We start from the raw sequence: 24,335 nt of genomic DNA on the forward strand, positions 1-24,335 counted from the left end.
TATCTGCCCAGTACAGTTGAAGTAGTAATTAATCCATGATGAGCACACTTCTCAAGTGTGCCAGTGGCCATCGAAGGTGAGCATTTGTCCACTAAAGTCGGTTCAAGACCCTGGTGAGGACGATGAGCATGCAGACGCGCRTCCCTGAGACTGTTTMTGACATTTGTGCAGAAATTCTTAGGTTTTGCAAACCCAGTTTCATAAGCTGTCTAGGTGGCTCGTCTGACTGTCCCGCAGGTGAGGAAAATGAATGTAGAGGTCCTGAGCTGGCGTGGTTACACGTGGTCTGCGGTTGTGAGGCTGATTGGACGTACTGCCAAATTCTCTAAAACAACATTTGAGGCAGCTTATGGTAGAGAAATGAACATTCAATTMTCTGGCAAATGGTGTACATTCCTGCAGTCAGCATGCCAATTGCATTGCCCCTCAACTTGAGACATCTGTGGCATTGTGATAACTGACAATTTGTGGGCTTTTGTCCCCAGCACAAGGTGCAATGATCATGCTGTTTAATCAGTTTATTGATATGCCACACCTGTCAGGTGGATGGATTATCTTGGAAATGAGAAATGCTCAATAATGGGGATGAAAACAAATTTGTGCACACAATTGAGAAATAAGCTTTTTATGGACATTTCTGGGATCTTTTTATTTTAAAGTGTTGCGTTTACAATGCATTTGGAAAGTATTCAGACCCCTTGAATTTTTCCACATTTTGTTAGGTTACAACCTTTTTCTAAAACATTTAAATTGTTCTTTCCCCTCATCAATCTACACACTACCCCATAATGACAAAGCAAATGTATAAAAATAAATAAATAATGGATTGGGGTTTACATAAGTATTCAGAACCTTTACTTTGTTGAAGCACTTGTGGCAGTGATTACAGCCTCAAGTCTTCTTGGGTTTAATGCTACAAGGTTGGCACCTGTATTTGGAGAGATTCTTCCCTGCAGATCCTCTCAAGTCAGGTTGGATGGATGGGAGCGTTGCTGCAAAGCTATTTTCAGGTCTCTCCAGAGATCAGGTTCGATCAGGTTTAAGTCCGGGCTCTGGCTGAGCCACTCAGGGACATTGAGACTTGTCCCAAAGCCACTCCTGCTTTGTCTTGGCTGTGTGCTTAGTGTCGGTGTCCTATTGGAAGGTGAACCTGGAGTCTGGAGGTCCTGAGTACTCTGGAGCAGGTTTTCATCAAGGATCTCTCTCTACTTTGCTGCGTTCATTTTTGCCTCGATCCTGATTAGTCTCCCAGTCCCTGCCACTGAAAAACATGCCCACAGCATGATGCTGCCACCACCGTGCTTCACCGTAGGGATGGTACCAGGTTTCCTCCAGATGAGACTCTTGGCATTCAGGCCAAATAGTTCAATCTTGGTTTCATCAGACCAGATAATCTTCTTCCTCGTGGTCTGAGAGTCTTTACGTGCCTTTTGGCAAACTCCAAGTGGGCTGTCACATGCCTTTTTTAATTTTTTAAAATTAATTCTTTACTGAGTGTTTTCCGTGTGGCCACTTTACCATAAAGGCCTGATTGGTGGAGTGCTGCAGAGATGGTTGTCATCCCATCTCCACAGAGGAACTCTGGAGCTCTGTCAGAGTGACCATCAGATTCTTGGTCACCTCCCTGACCAAGGCCCTTCTCCCTTGATTGTTCAGTTTGGCCAGGCGGCCAACTCTGGAACCACCAAGACTCTTCCTAAACTTTTTCCATTTAAGAATGATGGAGGCCGCTGTGTTCTTGTGGACCTTCAATGCTGCAGAAATATTTTGGTACCCTTCCCCAGATCTATGCCTTGACACAATCCTGTCTCGGAGCTCTACGGACAATTCTTTCGACCTAATGGCTTGGTTTTTGCTCTGACATGCACTGTCAACTGTGGGACCTTATATAGACAGGTGTGTTCCTTTCCAAATAATGTCCAATCAATTGAATTTACCACAGGTGGACTCCAAGTTGTAGACACATCTCAAGGATGATCAATGAAAACAGGATGCACCTGAGCTCAATCTCGAGTCTCATAGCAAAGGGTCTGAATACTTATGCAAATAAGGTATTTCTCATTTATTTATTATTTTGGGGAAAATGTAGCCTGTTTTCGCTTTGTCATTATTGGGTGTTGTTTGTAGATTGCTGAGTGTTTTATTTATTTAATGCAGTTTAGAATAAGGCTGTAACATAATAAAATATGGAAAAAGTCAAGGGGTCTGAATACTTTCTGAATGCACTTTTTTTTTTTTTGTGTGTATTTAGTCGACCTTATGACTCCTGGCTCATTTCCCTTGTTTTGCCCAGCTTCCTCTGATAGTTGACTACATCTAAGTAAAACCACATTTATTCCAGTCATGGTCGAAGCTGAAGGATGATGAAACTCAACCATTGTTTGGGATTCCAGGGAAATAGATAAGAACAGCTGATCATTGCCAACAAATATACAAAATGTCACTTGACAAGCATGTATGTATCCCCTTCATAAAACAAGCAGCTGGATTGTGTGAGCAGTCACAGGTAGACAACATCACACAGTGGCCTGGCCCAGGCTGTTGTTTCTCTTTCCGGTGTGGATGTTAAGTATTTGCATCTAACCTCAGTGTTGCAGCCACTGTCCAGGGCTCTCCACTTTGTTTGCCCTTCATATTTAAATCCTCTTGTATGGCCTCTGTTTGCCAGAGACCACTGTATTATACTAGAGGGGAAAGGAAATTCTATAGACATCCAAATACGTGCTGCAGGAACCAAGGCATGCCTTTCACCTGTAGCCTGGACACAAAGGACACGATAGAAGCATTAGGGATGTACTGTACAGTAGACCRCTCCTACTTGAATGTGGTTTGAGGTTATGACCTCCACACGTTGGACTACATCCATTCCCACCACATCCCCTTGATGTAAAAAGCACACCCATCCAGGAGCAGGGTTGGGGAGTTACTGATTACATAAAATCGGTTACATGTAATTTGATTACAAAAAACTAATCAGTTACGTTACCAGCTAAAATATTGTCATCAGATTACAGATACTTTTGAAAAACTAGATGACTTACTTAATTACTTTTAAATTCAGAAAGGATGTGGGCAAAATGTTTAAGTTTGTTTTCACCTGAGCAAGTCTGACCTCAAGTCAGAGACACCTATGATCAAATCAAAGTTTATTGGTTGCGTACACAGATTTGCAGATGTTATCGCAGGGAAATGCTTGTGTTTCTAGCTCCATCAGTGCTGTAACACCTAACATGAATAGAATACAATATTAAGTTMATTTACACTGAAGTAATAGGCACCATACCTCTTCAGGCCATTTCAATGCTACGGCTATGTTCAAAAACACAAAAATAGAAGTCAACCTCTGACTCTCTGAACAAAGGTACCTAAGCAATCTGCCTACTAATGTCAAAAGTGTTGGAAGACACAGCTGGTGAGGACGGCTCACTAACAGGCACAGCAGGAACGGAGGCTAGCCTCGCTGTCTCTGCCTCCAGTTCCATTTGGCGCATTTTGAACTCCAACTGCCGCTGGTCTCTTTCTTTTTCTGCCTCAATTTTACACATCTYCAAATGCTGCTGTTCTCTTTCTGCCTCAATTTTACACATCTCCAACTGGAGATTCTCTCGCCTAATTTGGGCTCTCTCTTCCGCCTCCAGTTGGAACTGTATTGAACGGACATCCCTCCTGGCATCACCGGTTGACAGTGGGGAGAGTGGATCAAAACGGGGCAATGTGGCTGGAGCTTTAGCCTYCGTTCTCAGACACCAACGGGCTTACAGGAGCAGCAACATCCCCTACAGGGGTAGTAGGCTCAGGCAGCGGTAACACAAGCACTTACTCTTCCACCAAAACATTTAACAACAGCTGTTTAACCTCCGCCTTAACTAAACTCTGCGGAATAGATACCGAATAATGGTCAGCCAAGGTCAGTAAATCAATTCTACGACATTTGTCAAAAACCTCCGACGTAGGGCTATCCAAAAAGGATTTAAAATCAAAAGTAGACATTTCACCAAAACACAAGAGCCAACAAATAGCAAACACTAATGCTACATCAGCTATGATGCTCAACACTGTACTAGACCACTACAATCTGCACGAGTGTCAGTAATGACAAGATCCCGGATGAGCCCCCACTTATGTTACGAATCCCTTTGACCCTGCAGTCTAGGGGGGATGGAAATGAGACCGTAACATAACTCATGCAAATTATAACAGTGAAAAGGGAACAGTGAGAACTAATAACCACAGACAACTTAAATCTACCGTCAAACACTATTGGTTTATTTTTAAACACACGGTAAAGTGGGGTGGGAAAAGGGGCTGAGCTGGACCCAAGGAAATAAACAAATATCCCAAAACACCGCTAAACTAGACTAGCCTGCTTCAATCCAGCTAACTACCTAATAGAGGTTGACCGATTAATCGGAATGGCCGATTAATTAGGGCCGATTTCAAGTTTTCATAGCAATCGGAAATCGGTATTTTTGCGCACCGATTTTAATTTTTTTTTTTTTTTTTTGATACCTTTATTTAACTAGGCAAGTCAGTTAAGAACACATTCTTATTTTCAATGACGGCCTAGGAACGGTGGGTTAACAGCCTTGTTCAGGGGCAGAACGACAGATTTTCACCTTGTCAGCTTGGGGGATCCAATCTTGCAACCTTACAGTTAACTAGTCCAACGCAATAACGACCTGCCTCTCTCTCGTTGCACTCCACAAGGAGACTGCCTGTTACGCGAATGCAGTAAGCCATGGTAAGTTGCTAGCTAGCATTAAACGTATCTTATAAAAAACAATCAATCATAACCACTAGTTAACTACACATGGTTGATGATATTACTAGATATTATCTAGCGTGTCCTGCGTTGCATATAATCTGACTGAGCATACAAGTGTCTAAGTATCTGACTGAGCGGTGGTAGGCAGAAGCAGGCGCATAAACATTCATTCAAACAGCACTTTCGTGCGTTTTGCCAGCAGCTCTTCGTGGTGCGTCAAGCATTGCGCTGTTTATGACTTCAAGACTATCAACTCCCGAGATGAGGCTGGCGTAACCGAAGTGAAATGGCTAGCTAGTTAGCGCGCGCTAATTGCATTTCAAACGTCACTCGCTCTGAGACTTGGAGTAGTTGTTCCCCTTGCTCTGCATGGGTAACGCTGCTTCGATGGTGGCTGTTGTCGTTGTGTTCCTGGTTCGTGCCCAGGTAGGAGTGAGGAGAGGGATGGAAGCAATACTGTTACACTGGCAATASGAAAGCGCCTATAAGAACATCCAATAGTCAAAGGTATATGAAATACAAATCGTATAGAGAGAAATAGTCCTATAATTCCTATAATAACTACAACCTAAAACTTCTTACATGGGAATATTGAAGACTCATGTTAAAAAGAACATGTTCTCATGTTCTGAGCAAGGAACTTAAACGTTAGCTTTTTTACATGGCACATATTGCACTTTCACCAAAACTTTGTTTTTGCATTATTTAAACCAAATTGAACATGTTTCATTATTTATTTGAGGCTAAATTGATTTTATTGATGTATTATATTAAGTTAAAATAAGTGTTCATTCAGTATTGTTGTAATTGTCATTATTACAAATACATTTTAAAAATCGGCCGATTAATCGGTATCGGCTTTTTTGGTCCTCCAATAATCGGTATCGGCGTTGAAAAATCATAATCGGTAGATCTCTACTACCTAACCAATAAAATACAGCGGGTGGTCCGCCCAGTTCTAACTAGGGTATTTAGACAAAGTATTCCTACGTGTAATGTATGCCCATGGGCGACTTGGCTTGGTACCCCCTTTTCCCACCATTAAACAAACAGTCAAACACCATAACAAAACAATACTCGCAGGATAACGGACAAAGTGACATGTAGTTGCAAAAAAAAGAGAGATCTCTGCATACAAAGAGAGAGGGAGAGAGACATGGGGAAAACAACTGAATGGGTTTTTAAACCAAGGGAAAGGGGATGTGATTGGGTAATGGAAACATGAGGAGGTGTGTCTTCAGATTGATGACTGATTGGGGAATGATGATTGCCACCTGTGAGAAGGAGAGAAAGGAAATACACACACACAGGATACACACTCAGGATACCTGTATCCGTAACAACAGTGCCTTCGGAAAGTATTCAGACCCCTCGACTTTTTCCACATTTTGTTACATTACAGCCTATTCTAAATTTGATTAAATTAATAAAAATCCTCAGCAATCTACACACAATACCTCACAATGACAAAGTGAAAACAGGTTTTTAGACATTTTTGCAAATGTATAAAATTGTAAGAATGGAAATACCTTATTTACATAAGTATTCAGACCCTTTGCTATGAGATTGAGCTCAGGTGCATCTTGTTTCCATTGATCATCCTTGAGATGTTTTACAACTTGATTGGAGTCCACCTGTGGTAAATTCAATTGAATAGACATGATTTGGAAAGGCACACACCTGCCWATATAAGGTCCCACAGTTGACAGTGCAAGTCAGAGCAAAAACCAAGCCATTAGGTTGAAGGAATTGTCCATAGTGCTCTGAGACAGGATTGTGTCAAGGCACAGATCTGGGGAAGGGTACCAAAACATTTATGCAGCATTGAAGGTCCCCAAGAACACAGGGGCCTCCATCATTCTTAAATGGAAGAAGTTTGGAACCACCAAGGCTCTTCCTAGAGCTGGCCAACCGGCCAAACTGAGCAATCGGGGGAGAAGGGCCTTGGTCAGGGAGGTGAACAAGAACCCAATGGTCACTTTGACAGAGCTCCCGAGTTCCTCTGTGGAGATGGGAGAACCTTCCAGAAGGACAACCATCTCTGCAGCACTCCACCAATCAGTCCTTTATGGTAGAGTGGCCAGACGGAAGACACTCCTCAATAAAAGGCACATGACAGCCCACTTGGAGTTTGCCAAAAGGCACGTAAAGATTCTCAGACCATGAGAAACAAGATTATCTGGTCTGATGAAACCAAGATTGAACTATTTGGCCTGAATTCCAAGCGTCACCTCTGGAGGAAACCTGACACCATCCCTACGGTGAAGCATGCTGGTGGGAGAATCATGCTGTGGGGCTGTTTTTCAGTGGCAGGGACTGGGAGACTAATCAGGATCAAGGCAAAGATAAACTGCAAAGTACAGATCCTTGATGAAAACCTGCTCCAGAGTGCTCAGGACCTCAGACCGGGGCAAAGGTTCACCTTCCAACAGGACAACGACCCTAAGCACACAGCCAAGACAAAGCAGGAGTGGCTTCGGGACAAGTCTTTGAATGTGCTTGAGTGGCACAGCTAGAGCGCGGACTTAAACCTGATCGAACATCTCTGTGCAGCAACGCTCCCCATCCATCCTGACAGAGCTTGAGAGAATCTGCAGAGAAGAATGGGAGAAACTCCCCAAACAGAGGTGTGCCAAGCTTGTAGCATTAAACCCAAGAAGACTTGAGGCTGTAATCACTGCCAAAGGTACTTCAACAAAGTACTGAGTAAAGGTTCTGAATACTTATCTAAATGTAGTATTTCCGTTCTTTATTTGAAGAATATTTCTAATAAACCGTTTTTGCTTTGTCATTATGGGATACTGTGTGTAGGTTGAAAGATTTAATCAATTTTAGAATTAGGTTGTAACCTAAAAAAAAATTGGAAAAAGTCAAGGAGTCTGAATACTTTACGAAGGCACTGTATACATATGAAGTGGTCACATGTAGCTCAGTTAGCAGAGCATTGCGCTTGCAACGCCAGGGTTGTGGGTTTGATTCCCATGGGGGACCAGTATGAAAATATGTATGCACTCACTACTATAAGTCATTCTGGATAAGAGCGTTTGTAAACATTATTAAAGTGACCAGTGTTTAATGACTATGTCCATAGGGCAGCAGTCTCTAAGGTGCAGGGTAGAGTACCGGGTGGTAGCTGAATAGTGACAGTGACTAAGGTTCAACGCAGGGTACTGGGCACAGGCCGGCTAGTGGTGACTGTTTAAGAGTCTGATGACACACCAAATGAGTTTGATGGATCCTTTTTGTCTTCTTCTAATGGCTCTTAAGGGGATAGTAATCAGATTATGTTACTGAGTTTGGGTAATCCAAAAGTTACATTAATGATWAAAAAAAAATTAACAGGTAACTAGTAACTAATAGATTACAATTAAGATAGTAACTTACCCAACTCCCCTGCTCTGAATGCACACATAGGGGTCTCTCTCTTTCTCTGGCTGGGTGCTCTGGTCAGCACACGGATTGGGAAGCTAGGTCGTGAATGAGCCATCGCCGGGGCGGCGAGTGGGCCAGCTGGTAGCCCTGCAGCCTGGGCCATACCGGATCTGCCAGGCGACCCATAACAGCCTCATTAGAGCAGATGTGAGGCTGATGCTGTGGCTGTCTACTGTGTTGCTGTCTCTGCCCTCCCCTTCCTCTGCTCCTTCCATTGGCCTGAGAAGCCCAGCAGCTGTTCACCAAGGGGTGGCCTAGGCCAATGCCTGCCTGATCCCTGAATCTCACTGATGGGGGTAGGGAGGCAGCAGATGAGGTCGGTCAGAGGAGGGGTTGGCCTGGGTAGGGTGAGGTGTGGTGGAAGGGGGAATTTATGAGGGGGTAGTAGTAGTGGTTGTTGCTCAGACTGGGTTGAAAGAGTTAGTTGGTTGGACGTATGAAGGGGGGGGGTAGGGGTCTCAGCTAAGGTCTCAGCTAGGGTCTCGGCTAGGGTCTCAGCAGGGTCTCGGCTAGGGTCAGGGCAGGGTCTCGGCTAGGGTCTCAGCAGGGTCTCGGCTAGGGTCAGGGCAGGGTCTCAGCTAGGGTCTCGGCTAGGGTCTCAGCAGGGTCTCGGCTAGGGTTCGGACAGGGTCTCAGCTAGGGTCTCAGCTAAGGTCTCAGTAGGGTCTAAGCAGGGTTTCAGCAGTGTCTCAGCTAGGATCTCAGCCGTGTCTCAGCTACAGTAGGGTCTAAGCAGGGTCTCAGCAGGGTCTCAGCTAGGGTCTCAGCTAGGGTCTCAGCTAGGGTCTCAGCAGGGTCTCGGCTAGGGTCTCAGCAGGGTCTCGGCTAGGGTCAGGGCAGGGTCTCAGCTAGGGTCTCAGCAGTGTCTCGGCTAGGGTTCGGGCAGGGTCTCAGCTAAGGTCTAAGCAGGATCTCAGCTAGGATCTCAGCAGTGTCTCAGCTACAGTAGGGTCTCAGCAGGGTCTCAGGAGGGTCTCAGCTACAGTAGGGTCTAAGCAGGGTCTCAGCAGGGTCTCAGCTAGGTTCTCAGTAGGGTCTAAGCAGGGTTTCAGCTCGGGTCTCAGCTATGGTCTCAGTAGGGTCTAGGCAGGGTCTCAGTAGGATCTCAGCTAGGGTCCGGGAAGGGTCTCAGCAGTGTCTCGGCTAGGGTCCGGGCAGGGTCTCAGGAGGGTCTAAGCAGGGTCTCTGCAGGGTTTCATCAGGGACTCGGCTATGGTCTCAGTAGGGTCTCGGCTAGCATCAGGGCAGGGTCTCAGCTAAGGTCTCAGCAGGGTCTCAGCAGGGTCTCATCAGGGACAGCTAAGTTCTCAGTAGGGTCTCAGCTAGGGTCTCAGCTAGGGTCTCAGCAGGGTCTCAGCAGGCTCTCGACTAGAGTCCGGGCAGGGTCTCAGCATGGTCTCATCAGGGACTCAGCTAAGGTCTCAGTAGGGTCTCAGCTAGTGTCAGGGCAGGGTCTCGGCTATGGTCAGGGCAGGGTCTCAGCAAGGGTCTCAGCTAGGGTCTCAGCTAGGGTCTCTGCTAGGGTCTCGGCTAGGGTCTCAGCAGGGTCTCGGCAGGGGTCTTGGCTAAGGTCTTGGCTAGGGTCTCAGCAGGGTCTCATCAGAGACTCAGCTAAGGTCTCAGTAAGGTCTCAGGTAGGGTCTCAGCAGGGTCTCGGCTAGGTTCAGGGCAGGGTCTCAGCTATGGTTCTGGCAGGGTCTCAGCCAGGGGCTCAGCTAGGGTCTCAGCAGGGTCTCGGTTAGGGTCCGGGCAGGGTTTCAGTAGGGTCTCAGTAGGGTCTAAGCAGGGTTTCATCAGGGTCTCAGAAGGGTCTCTGCTAGGGTCCGGGCAGGGTCTCAGGAGGGTCTAAACAGGGTCTCAGCAGGGTCTCATCAGGGACTCAGCTAAGGTCTCAGTAAGGTCTCAGCTAGGGTCTCAGCAGGGTCTTGGCTAGGTTCAGGGCAGTGTCTCAGCTAGGGTCTCAGCTAGGGTCTCAGCAGGGTCTCAGCTATGGGTCTCAGCAGGGTCTCGGTTAGGGTCCAGGCAGGGTCTCAGTAGGGTATAAACAGGGTCTCAGCTGGGGTCTCAGCAGGGTCTCAGCAGTGTCTTAGCTAGGGTCTCAGCTACAGTAGGGTCTAAGCAGGGTCTCAGGAGGGTGTCAGCTACAGTAGGGTCTAAGCAGGGTCTCAGCAGGGTCTCAGCCAGGGTCTGGCTTCCGGGTTAAGAGAGCAGTGTGTCAAGAAGCATCGCGGCTTGGCAGAGTCGTGTTTCGGAGGATGCATGGCTCTCGACCTTCACCTCACCGAGTCCGTAGGGGCGTTGCAGCAACGGAACAAGACTGTAACTACCAATTGGGGAGAAAAAGGGGTAAAAAGAAATATAATTTTTTTTTATTATACATTCACATAGTATATATTGACTTGAGAGATTGTATCAGGTAGTGTTTCAAAGCTACTGTGCACATCAACCCCTGCTGTCCTGTCCACATACATAGGTAATAGGCTTTCCATTTCTATGTATCTGTGTCTCATTATCATCCACACAAAACAAACAGATACACACGTTTAATGACTAATGGAAACTTCAAGTCACAAAACTCAAAAAGAGTTTTCACTCCCAGGCCTTTTGCCCTTGTGTTTACTGTCTGAGACCCTGCTGAGACCCTAGATGAGACCCTAGCTGAGACCATAGCTGAGAATCTGCTGAGACCCTAGCTGAGACACTACTAAGACCTTAGCTGAGACCCTGCTGAGAACCTGCTGAGACCCTCCTCCCCCACACCCCTCACCACCCATCAGCTTTATGGCGCCTGGGCTGTTGTTACTTTAAATATTTGATTTGCCCAGGAGGGACAGCCCTGTTTGGGCAAGGGGTTGAAAAGAGCTGGGTAGCTTATCAGCATGACAGAAATAAAACCTACAGAAGATACTTAGACAGTTGACTTGACACCATGGCAGGGTGTTTGACATGACACCATGGCAGGGTGTTTGGGGAAAACAAATTGCCAAAGTCTTTGGAAGTCCATTTTGGAATGTTAGGAGGCTTGGAGGACATTTTGGAACGTTAGGAGGCTTGGAGGACATTTTTGGAATGTTAGGAGGCTTGGAGGACATTTTGGAACGTTAGGAGGCTTGGAAGACATTTTGGAATGTTAGGAGGCTTGGAGGACATTTTTGGAACGTTAAGGAGGCTTGGAAGACATTTTGGATTGTTAGGAGGCTTGGAGGACATTTTGGATTGTTAGGAGGCTTGGAAGACATTTTGGATTGTTAGGAGGCTTGAAGGACATTTTGGATTGTTAGGAGGCTTGGAGGACATTTTGGAACGTTAGGAGGCTTGGAGGACATTTTTGGAATGTTAGGAGGCTTGGAGGATATTTTGGATTGTTAGGAGGCTTGGAAGACATTTTGGATTGTTAGGAGGCTTGGAAGACATTTTGGATTGTTAGGAGGCTTGGAGGACATTTTGGAACATTATGAGGCTTGGAGGACATTTTTGGAATGTTAGGAGGCTTGGAGGATATTTTGGATTGTTAGGAGGCTTGGAGGACATTTTGGATTGTTAGGAGGCTTNGGCTTGGAGGACATTTTGGATTGTTAGGAGGCTTGGAAGACATTTTGGATTGTTAGGAGGCTTGGAGGACATTTTGGAATGTTAGGAGGCTTGGAGGACATTTTGGAATGTTAGGAGGCTTGGAGGACATTTTGGAACGTTAGGAGGCTTGGAGGACATTTTGGAATGTTAGGAGGCTTGGAGGACATTGGAACTTTAGAAGGTTTGGAGGACATTTTGATATTGTGGGACAGGGGGAGATGTAACACCCAATAGTCAAAATGACTAATATACAGAAGTGACATTTACCATGTAATATCATCACATTTAGTACAATGATTATTTTGTTTCAATAGTTTTTATTATTGTAATTCTTTGGGGGGGAGAAACAGGAAAAAGTCTCTGCACACTTCTCTTTAATAGAGGCTAAGCTTTCGGTCAGTCGACCTTCAGAGCATATCTCCACAAACATTATTGTAAAACAAATATATATAATAATCTGTCAATGTGAAGTTAATCAGCAGAGTGGACGTACAGTAACGTTTGGGTTAAAGGTAATATAAAGGCCTGAATTCCACTTCCAATAATAATCTTTATCATTTTATAGTGTGAACATTTTCCTTCCATAACACTTGACTCTCAGTATATTTCCCTTCACATAATCCCCATTCACACCTTGTTCAAAATCCCTGAAACATCATAAACAACTATGACGGTGACCTCTAATCTTCTTTTGGCTGTTTTTCAAGGCATTATTGAAGTCTTTTAATTTACTCTGTATAGTATGCCATCACAGAAAAGGTAGAAAGAGACTAAAGGCTGGGTTTACCGCTAATCACAGCCAAAAGGTAGAATTCCAGTGCTGATCTTGAGTAAAAACTTAATCCAGCTGGATTCAAAGTCTCTGAGGGAGTTGCGGAAAGCACCTTGTTCTACCATCTGGGACGGCAGACAACCCACAGCCCCATTAAGATGCCACATTAAGGGACTGCTGGTAATTGCAAGATACAGCAGAATGGAGTGTACCTAGCAATACATTTTAGTGTCAGAGAGAGAGAGGGGGGGAGAAAAACTTTCTTAACACCGTGAAATTCATCTTGAAACGTAGCTTCTGAATACTGCCAGACAGATGCTAGTACACTTGTTTCTTTTTTCTCCCCCCATATGGTTGCAGCTGAATGTTGGTATTGTTCACTTTTGTCAGTGATCCTGAGAGATGTGGGAGCTCTAATGATAATGCAATGTGCAGATGTGGTCAGGGAGAGGGGGCCGTCGTTAACTCACACAGTCGGCTACAGTGCCCCGTTCCTCCTCACATCATGATAGATGCTGTCCAGCCTGCTCAGAGTTGACCTTCTGTAGGAAAAAACACTTCTCTGGGGCTTCCACATCACAGTTGTACAGATGTAAAAGAGAGACTGAGACTGAGGCATGGGATTTGGTTCCAACTTTTCTGTTCTGAGTTGGAGTTGGTTGTTTAGTAAGTGATGATCCAAGGGGCATTACCAGAGGTGTGAGATCATGGTTTCCCTGAGAGGACTCTTTGCACATCTGTTGCCAGAAGCATCTAGTTAGACATGCTAATTGTCCCAAGCGGTGGACACTAGTGCATAGTAAGTTCAACTAGAGGAGTCTGAATAGGTCAACATTAACTAAAGGAGGTGACGGTTCAGCTCTGATTTCTTATTTTACACTATTGCAGCGATATCTATATATATCTTCCACTTCCATTGGAATGCTATGTACAAAGCACGTATAAGACCTAATGGACAACATGTATCGATGGGGCTGTAGTGGAGCAGGTCAAGAGTTTCAAGTTCCATGGTGTCCACATCACCAACAAACTATCATGGTCCAAACACACCAAGAAAGTTGTGAAGAGGGCACGACAATACCTTTTCCACCTCAGGAGACTGAAAAGATTTGGCATGGGTCCCCAGATCCTTAAAARGTTATACAGCTGCACCATCGAGAGTATCCTGACGGGTTGCATCACTGCCTGGTATGGCAACTGCTCGGCAACTGACCGTAAGGTGCTACAGAGGATACCGTGTACGGCCCAGTAGATCACTGGGGCCAAGCTTCCTGCCATCCAGGACATACACTGCCGTTCAAAAGTTTGGGGTCACTAAGAAATGTCCTTGTTTTTTTAAAGAAAAGCTAATTTTTTGCCCATTAAAATAACATAAAATTATTAAAAAATATAGTGTAGACATTGTTCATGTTGTAAATAACTATTGTAGCTGGAAACGGCAGATTTTTGAATGGAATATCTACATAAGCGTACAGAGGCCCATTATCAGCAACCATCACTCCTGTGTTCCAATGGCACGTTGTGTTAGCTAATCCAAGTTTATCATTTTAAAAGGCTAATTGATCATTAGAAAACCCTTTTGCAATTATGTTAGCACAGCTGAAAACTGTTGTCCTGATTAAAGAAGGAATAAAGCTGGCCTTCTTTAGACTAGTTGAGTATCTGGAGCATCAGCATTTGTGGGTTTCTTCTGAAACGCGTCCGTCTATTCTTGTTCTGAGAAATGAAGGCTATTCCATGTGAGAAATTGCCAAGAAATTGAAGATCTCGTACAACGCTGTGTATTACTCCCTTCACAGAACAGCGCAAACTGGCTCTAACCAGAATAAAAAGAGTGGGAGGCCCCGGTGCACAACTGAGCAAGAGGACAAGTACATTAGAGTGTCTAGTTTGAGGAACAGACACCTCACAAGTCCTCAACTGGCAGCATCATTAAATAGTTCCCGCAAAACACCAGTCTCAACGTCAACAGTGAAGAGGCGCCCCCGGGATGTTGGCCTTCTAGGCAGAGTTCCTCTGTCCAGTGTCTGTGTTCTTTTGCCCATCTTAATCTTTTGTTTTTATTGGCCAGTCTGAGAAATGGCTTTTCTTTGCAACTCTGCCTAGAAGGCCAGCATCCCGAAGTTGCCTCTTCACTGTTGACGTTGAGACTGGTATTTTGCGGGTACTATTTAATGAAGCTGCCTGTTGAGGACTTGTGAGGTGTCTGTTTCTCAAACTAGACACTCTAATGTACTTGTCCTCTTGCTCAGTCTAATGTACTTGTCCTCTTGCTCAGTTGTGCACCGGGGCCTCTCACTGCTCATTTACAACATTAACAATGTCTACACTGTATTTCTGATCAATGTGATGCTATTTTAATGGACAGAAAATGTACTTTTCTTTTAAAAAAGTGGACATTTCTAAGTGATTCAAAACTTTTGAACAGTAGTGTATACACTAGGCTGTGTCAGAGGAAGGCCCAAAAACTTGTCATAGACTGTTCTCTTTGCTACCGCACGGGAAGAGGTACCGGAGCACCAAGTGTTGGTCCAAAAGGCTCCTTAACAGCTTCTACCCCCAAGCCATAAGCCTGCTGAACAATTAATCATATGGCCACCTGGACTGTTTATTATTTATCCATAGTCACTTTACCCCTACTTACATGTACAAATTACCTCGACTAACCTGTATCCCCGCACATTGACTTGGTACCGGTACCCTTTGTATGTAGCCTTGTTATTGTTATTTTATTGTTCGTTTTATTAAATGTTTTACTTTAGTTTATTTAGTAAATATTTTCTTAACTCTTTCTTGAACTGCTTTGTTTGTTAAGAGCTTGTAAGTAAGCATTTGGTGCATGTGACAAATACAATTTGATTTGATATACAGTACCTGTGTTGTACAATGCACATGCAACCCGATATTGGACAAATCTCCCCATGTCACGTTTCAACAGCTCTCTTTGATATCCGACTGATAGTATTATGTTGCCTTAAATAAGACAGCAGAATGTGTTGCCTGTGCCAGGTCCCACAGGCTGGGCCCACGCCTCTCCCTCTCTCTTTAACCCAGATCAGGATGCAAGCATTAATCCTGGGAGTGGGCCTGGGGCCACCCCAGCACTGCTGCAGGTTGGTGGGGAGAGAGGGAGGCGACAGATGGGGCTTGCTACTCCAGAGCTAGGAGGGAGTGGAGAGGTTGGCATCTCAGGGTGAGAGAACACAGTGACACTTCTGTTCCTGCGCTAAACCAGGCTTGAACCACGCAGGCAGCATCCACACACGCTCAAACACTATGCAAGGATACATAGGCTACAGGAATTATGGGCTTACTTCTCGCACACAAGCATGCTACAGTCTGAATATACCACACCTTGTATCTCTGTTCGGTGTATCACAGTGCTACAGTCTGAATATACCACACCTTGTATCTCTGTTCGGTGTATCACAGTCTGAATATACCACACCTTGTATCTCTGTTCTGTTTATCACAGTGCTACAGTCTGAATATCAAATCAAATCCAATTTTATTGGTCACACACATATTTTGCAGATGTCATTGTGGGTGTAGTGAAATTGTGTTCCTAGCTCCAACAGTGCAGCAGTATCTAACAATACACACAAATCTAAAAGCAAAAAAATTGAATTAAGAAATAGATAAATATTAGGATGAGCAATGCCGGAGTGGCATTGACTAAAATACATTAGAATAGAATACAGTATGTACGTATGAGTAAAGCAGTAATGATGCATTGGGCAGACTGCACCACCCTCTGGAGAGCCCTGCGGTTGCGGGCGGTGCAGTTGCCATACCAGGCGGTGTTCCAGACGAATGTGTGATCCCGCTCTCCGGAGCCGATGTGAGTAAGACCTTTAAACAGGTCAACATTCACAAGGCCGCAGGGCCAGACGGATTACCAGGACGTGTACTCCGAGCATGCCCTGACCAACTGGCAAGTGTCTTCAATGACAATTTCAACCTGTCCCTGACTGAGTATGTAATACCAACATGTTTCAAGCAGACCACCATTGTCCCTGTGCCCAATAACACTAAGGTAACCTGCCTAAATGACTACTGACCCATATCACTCACGTCTGTAGCCATGAAGTGCTTTGAAAGGCTGGTCATGGCTCACATTATTACAAAAATCCTAGACCCACTGCAATTTGCATACCGCCCCAACAGATCCACAGATGATGCAATCTCTATTGCACTCAACACTGCCCTTTCCCACCTGGACAAAAGGAACACCTACAGTTGAAGTCGGAAGTTTACATACACTTAGGTTGGAGTCATTGAAACTCGTTTTTCAACCACTCCACACATTTCTTGTTAACAAACTATAGTTTTGGCAAGTCGGTTAGGACATCTACTTTGTGCATGACACAAGTCATTTTTTCAACAATTGTTTACAGACATTATTTCACTTATAATTCACTGTATCACAATTCCATTGGGTTAGAAGTGTACATACACTAAGTTGACTGTGCCTTGGAACATTCACGAAAATGACGTCATGGCTTTAGAAACTTCTGATAAGCTAATTGACATAATTTGAGTCAATTGGAGGTGTACCTGTGGATGTATTCGAAGGCCTACCTTCAAAGTCAGTGCCTCTTTGCTTGACACCATGGGGAAATCAGCCAAGACCTCAGAAAAAAATTGGAGACCTCCACAAGTCTGGTTCATCCTTGGGAGCAATTTCATTTTGCAGGGCTCTGGCAGTGCACCTCCTTGCACAAAGGCGGAGGTAGCGGTCCTGCTGCTGGGTTGTTGCCCTCCTACGGCCTCCTCCACGTCTCCTGATGTACTGGCCTGTCTCCTGGTAGCGCCTCCATGCTCTGGACACTCGCTGACAGACACAGCAAACCTTTTTGCCACAGCTCGCATTGATGTGCCATCCTGGATGAACTGCACTACCTGAGCCACTTGTGTGGGTTGTAGACTCCGTCTCATGCTACCACTAGAGTGAGAGCACCGGCAGCATTCAAAGGTACCAAAACATCGCCAGGAAGCATAGGAACTGAGAAGTGGTCTGTGGTCACCACCTGCAGAATCACTCCTTTTTTGGGGGTGTCTTGCTAATTGCCTATAATTTCCACCTTTTGTCTATTCCATTTGCACAACAGCATGTGAAATTTATTGTCAATCAGTGTTGCTTCCTAAGTGGACAGTTTGATTTCACAGAAGTGTGATGACTTGGAGTTACATTGTGTTGTTTAAGTGTTCCCTTTATTTTTGAGCAGTATATTTATCAAGCTGTAGCACACAATATTTGACTGCAGGTTTTTAAAGGACTAAAGGTTTGATCTGCTACATGATTTCATTTTTTCCATGGACAAAATATTATCGTCCCAGCCCTAAGTGATTTGTAAAGTTATGGTGAATAAATGGCGAGGGAGGAAAGTTGGATTCCTCAACTCCCACAGCTGTCTGCCTGCTCCCTGTAGGCGCCCTCTGTCTTGGCTCGCCCACATGTGGCCTGTGTGGGGGTGTTTCCTTTTCTCCTCTGTGTGTGTGTGTGTTGCCTCCTGACTCACCTCTACAGCAGGCAGGTGCCGGAGCGGTCTGGAACAGACTGACGCGTGCAGGGGGGCTTTCTCATGGCAGCCTGTCCAAACCTCTCTTCACACACACACACACAGCCGATAAGTAATCAGTGCCACAACACCAAGGGCGTCCACAACACAACAGCTCTGATTGGTTAGGTAGAGATAGGCCTACGTACATCAATGTGGAGTAGACAGACTGAGTCTAAATACTGTATTACTTACTGTTTACTACGGAGTCTAAATACTGTATTACTTACTGTTTACTACGGAGTCTAAATACGTTATTATGTACTGTTTACTACGTAGTCTAAATACTGTTATTACGTACGTTTTATTACTGAGTCTAAATACTGTATTACGTACTGTTTACTAATGGGTTTAAATACTGATATATACATATTGTTTACTACGGAGTCTAAATGCTGTATTACATACTGTTACTACGGAGTCAAATACTGTATTACATACTGTTTACTACGGAGTCAAATACTGTATTACTTACTGTTTACTACTGAGCTTAAATAATGTATTATGCACTGTTTACTACGTAGTCTAAATACTGTATTACGTACGTTATTACTGAGTCTAAATACTGTTATTCGTACTGTTTACTAATGGGTTTAAATACTGTATTACATATTGTTTACTACGGAGTCTAAATGCTGTATTACATACTGTTTACTACGGAGTCTAAATACTGTATTACATACTGTTTACTACGGAGTCTAAATACATTACTTCATGTTTACTACTGAGTCTAAATAATGTATTATGCACTGTTTACTACTGAGTCTAAATAATGTATTACGTACTGTTTACTACTGAGTATAACTACTGTATTACGTACTGTTACTGTGTGGTACTTATGGTACTACTACAGTTGAAGTCGGAAGTTTACATATACTTAAGTTGGTTCATTAAAACTTATTTTTCAACCACCCACAAATTCCTTGTTAACAAACAATAGTTTTGGCAAGTCGGTTAGGACATCTACTTTGTGCATGACACAAGTAATTTTTCCAACAACTGTTTACAGACAGATTTTTCACTATAATTCACTGTATCACAATTCCAGTGGGTAAGACTTTACATACACTAAGTTGATTGTGCCTTTAAACAGCTTGGAAAATTCCAGAAAATGATGTCATGGCTTTAGAAGCTTCTGATGGGCTAATTGATATAATTTGAGTTAATTGGAGGTGTACCTGTGGATGTATTTCAAGGTCTCCTTCAAACTCAGTGCCTCTTTGCTTCACATCATGGGAAAATCAAAAGAAAAGACCTCCACAAGTCTGGTTCATCCTGGGGATCCCAAATGCCTGAAGGTACCACGTTCATCTGTACAAACAATAGTACTCAAGTATAAACACCATGGAACCACGAGCCCGTCATAGCGCTCACAAAGGACTCGCGTTCTAGAGATGAATGTTCTTTGGTGCAAAAAGTGCAAATCAATCCCAGAACAACAGCAAAGGACCTTGTGAAGATTGTGAGAAACGGAAACGGAGGAAACGGGTACAAAAGTATCTATATATTGGAGTGGCCATGACAAAGCAATGGCCTCAATCCTATAGAAATGTGGTGGCAGATTGAAAAAGCGTGTGCGAGCAAGGAGGCGCTACAAACCTGACTCATACACCAGCTCTGTCAGAAAGAGATGGGCAGAATTCACCCAACTTATTGTGGAAGCTTGTGGAAGGCTACCTGAAACGTTTGACCCAAGTTTAAATAATTTAAAGGCAATGCTACCAAATACTAATTGAGTGTATGTAAACTTCTGACCCACTGGAATGTGATGAAAGAAATTAAAGCTAAAATAAATCATTCTCTCTACTATTATTCTGACATTTCACATTCTTAAAATAAAGTGGTGATCCTAACTGACCGAAACATGACATTTTTACTAGGATTAAATGTCAGGAATTGTGAAAAACTGAGTTTAAATGTATTTGGCTAAGGTGTATGTAAACTTCCGGTTCAACTGTATATCTAACAGTATTACATTCTGATACTACATTTGGGAATTTTGGACATATTGCTTACAAAAAATGTATGCATTAAGCTAGGAATATCATCATATTACAGCCTCATCCATACTGACAAGGTGCTCCACAGTTGAATTACAGGAGGCTATGAATAATTTGGTTCTCAGTGTAAAAGCTAAATGTTTATGTTACAAATATTTGTATATTTACTGTGAAGATATTCAGTGTTATATCCATTGGTACAGAACGTTTCCCATACTAACTCTCTCTCTCTGTAATAGCCATTGTACAGCAGGTCTCCATACTAAACACTCTCTCTGTCATAGCCATCGGTACAGCAGGTTTCCATCCTAACTCTCTCTGTCATAGCCATCCGTACAGCAGGTTTCCATACTAACTCTCTTCTCTCTGTCATAGCCATCAGTAGAGCAGGTCCATACTAACTCTCTCTCTGTCATAGCCATCGGTACAGCAGGTTTCCATACTAACTCTTTCCTGTCATAGCCATCGGTAGAGCAGTTTTCCATACTAACTCTCTCTCTGTCATAGCCATCGGTACAGCAGGTTTCCATACTAACTCTCTTCTCTCTGTCATAGCCATCGGTACAGCAGGTTTCCATACTAACTCTCTCTCTGTCATAGCCATCGGTAGAGCAGGTTTCCATACTAACTCTCTCTCTGTCATAGTCATCTGTACAGCAGGTTTCCATACTAACTCCTCTCTGTCATTAGTCATCGTACAGCAGGTTCCATACTAAATCTCTTTCTGTCATAGTCATCTGTACAGCAGGTTTCCATACTAAATCTCTTTCTGTCATAGTCATCTGTACAGCAGGTTTCCATACAACTCTCTCTCTGTCATAGTCATCTGTACAGCAGGTTTCCATACTAACTCTTCTCTGTCATAGTCATCTGTACAGCAGGTTCCATACTAACTCTTCTTCTGTCATAGTCATCTGTACAGCAGGTTTCCATACTAAATCTCTTTCTGTCATAGTCATCTGTACAGCAGGTTTCCATACTAAATCTCTTTTCTGTCATAGTCATCTGTACAGCAGGTTTCATACTCTCTCTGTCATAGTCATCTGTACAGCAGGTTTCCATACCTCTTACCATCCATACAGCCACTCCTCTTACATCCATACGCCACTTTGCCTCTTACATCCATACAGCCCACTCTGCCTCTTACCGTCCATACAGCCCACTCTGGCTCTTACCATTCATACAGCCCCCTCTTGCCTCTTACCATCCATATACTGCACTCCTTAGTCTTACCATCCATACAGGCCAGCTCTTGCCTCTTACCATCCATACAGATCACTCTTGCCTCTTAATATCCATAGAGCCCACTGCGTTCCTCTTACCATCCATATAGCCCACTCGTTCCTCTTACCATCCATACAGCCCACTCGTGCCTCTTACCGTCCATACAGCCCACTCTTTAGTCTTACCATCCATACACCCCACACTTTAACTTACCATTCATACAGCCCACGCATGTCACTTACCATCCATACAGTTCACTCTTGCCTCTTACCGTCCGTACTGCCCACTCTTGCCTCTTACCATCCATACAGCCCACTCTTGCCATTTACCATCCATACACCCCACTCTTTAGTCGTACCATTCATACACCCCTCTCTTTAGTCTTACCATTCATACACCGCACTCTTTAGTCTTACCATCCATACAGTTCACTCTTGCCTCTTACCGTCCGTACAGCCCACTCATGTCACTTACCATCCATACAGCCCACTCGTTCCTCTTACCATCCATGCAGCCCACTCTTGCCTCTTTACCATCCATACAGCCCACTCTTTAGTCTTATCGTCATTACAAGCCCCCTCTTGCCTCATACCATCCTTTCAGCTTACTCTTTCCTCTTACCATCCATACAGCCCACACTTTACTCTTACCACCCATACAGCTCAATCTTGCCTCTTACCATCCATTCACCCCCAGTATTTAGTCTGACCATTCACACACCCCACTCTTTAGTCTTACCATTCATGCACCTCACTCTTTAGTCTTACCATTCATACACCCCACTCTTTAGTCTTACCATCCATACAGCCCACTCTTGCCTCTTACCATCCATACAGCCCACTCGTGCCTCTTACCGTCCATACAGCCCACTCTTGGCTCTTACCATTAATACAGCCCCCTCTTGCCTCTTACCATCATACAGCCCACTCTTGGCTCTTACCATTAATACAGCCCCCTCTTGCCTCTTACCATCCATACACCGCACTCTTTAGTCTTACCATCCATACAACCCACTCTTTTGTCTTACCGTCATTAAAAGCCCACTCTTGCCTCTTACCGTCCATACAGCCCACTCTTACCTCTTACCATCCATACAGCCCACTCTTTAGTCTTACCATCCAAACAGCCCACTCTTTCCTATTACCATCATACAGATCACTCTTTCCTCTTACTATCCATAGAGCCCACTCTTTCATCTTACCATCCATATAGCCCACTCGTTCCTCTTACCATCCATACAGCCCACTCGTGCTTCTTACCGTCCACACAGCCCACTCTTTAGTCTTACCATCCATACACCCCACTCTTTAAGCTTACCATTTCATACAGCCCACTCATGTCATTAACATCTAGCTCATCTTGCCTCTTACCGTTCCGTATGGCCCACTCTTAACTCTTAGCGCATCCATACAGCCACTGTTCTCTTCCATCCATACAGCCACTCTTTAGTCTTACATCCATACAGCCACTCTTTCCTCTTACGATCCTAGAGTGCCACTCTTTCCTCTTACCATCCCTTACGCCCACTCGTTCAAAATGCTTACATCCATTCAGCCATCTGGTCACTGTACCATCACATAAGCACACTTTCTTTACCTCCATCACAGCACCTTTCCTCTTACATCCATACACCCACTCTTTTAGTCTGACATTCATACACCGACTCTTTTAGCTCTTACATATTAACAGCCCACTCATGCCTCTTACCGTCATAATGGCCCCTTTTTAAGTCTTACCATCCATACCCCCACTCTTTAACTTACCATTCTACGCCGCACTCATCGTCACTTACCATCCATACAGCTCACTCTTGCCTCTTACCGTCCGCTACTGCCCCATCTTTCGTCTTATCGTATTACATGCCGCCCTCTTGCCTCAGTACATCCTTTCAGCTTACTCTTTCCTTTACATCGCATACAGCGCAACTTTACTCTTAGCATCCATACAGGCCTTAATCTTGCCTCTTCATCCATACACCTCCAGATTAGTCTGACCATTCACACCCCCCACCCTCTTTAAAAAAAAAAGTCCGTAAATAACCCTTTTTCCCAATACACACACTCTTTAGTCTTACCATCCATCCAGCCCACTCTTGCCCTCCTTTACAATACTACCACACTCTTTTAGTCTTACCATTCATACGCCCCTCTTGCCTTTACATCCAACCAGCACTCTTCCCTTGTTACGCATTCATCAGCGCTCTTTTGCCTCTTACCATCCATACGCCCACTCTTTAGTTTACCATTCATACAGCCCCTCTTTCCTCTTGCATCCATACACGGCACTCTTTAGTCTTACCATTCATAAGCCCCCTTTTGTCTCTTACCATCCATACGCCCATCTTTCTCTTATCATCCTAGGCCACTCTTTCCTTTACCATCCCATCGCAACTCTTTCCTTTTACCGTCCATAGAGCCCAACTCTAGCTTTTACCATTCAATACGGCATCCACTCTTTCCTCTTACCGTCATAAGTTCCACTCTTGCCGTTTACCATCCTACACACCCTCTTTAGTCTTAGCCATTCATACAGCCCACTGCATGTCATTACCATCCATACCGCCCACTCTTGTTGCTCGTCCCATCCATACAGCACTCTTTAGTTCTTAATATCCTACAGCACCATCTTTCCTCTTACGAATCCATAGACCACTCTTTCGCTCTTACATTCATACCGCCCCGCTCTGCCTCTACCATCCATACACCCACTCTTTGTCTTACGTCATTAATCCCACTCTTGCCTTACCGTCCATCCAGCCCACTCTTACCTCTTACCGTCATACAGCCACTCTTTTTTTTACATCCATAGAGCCCACTCTTTCCTATTACCATCATACAGATCACTCTTTCTCCTTACTATCCTAGGGTCCCCACTTCTTTCATCTTACCATCGCTATAGCCTGTTTCCTCTTACGCATCCATACGCCACTCGTGCTTCTTACTGGTCCACACGCCCACTCTTTAGTGTCTTCCATCTACCCCAACTCTTAACTTACGATTCATACAGGC

At 44.3% G+C, this 24,335-nt stretch overlaps 1 long non-coding RNA gene across 1 annotated transcript in view; it reads right to left on the reverse strand.

The window, feature by feature from the left end:
- The window catches only part of LOC139029190 (uncharacterized), a 980,011-nt gene that overhangs the window by 150,087 nt on the left and 805,589 nt on the right, over positions 1 to 24,335 (reverse strand). The window lies entirely within an intron of this gene.

This window comes from Salvelinus sp. IW2-2015, linkage group LG18 (assembly GCF_002910315.2).
Source record: "Salvelinus sp. IW2-2015 linkage group LG18, ASM291031v2, whole genome shotgun sequence".
Lineage (NCBI taxonomy): Eukaryota > Metazoa > Chordata > Actinopteri > Salmoniformes > Salmonidae > Salvelinus > Salvelinus sp. IW2-2015.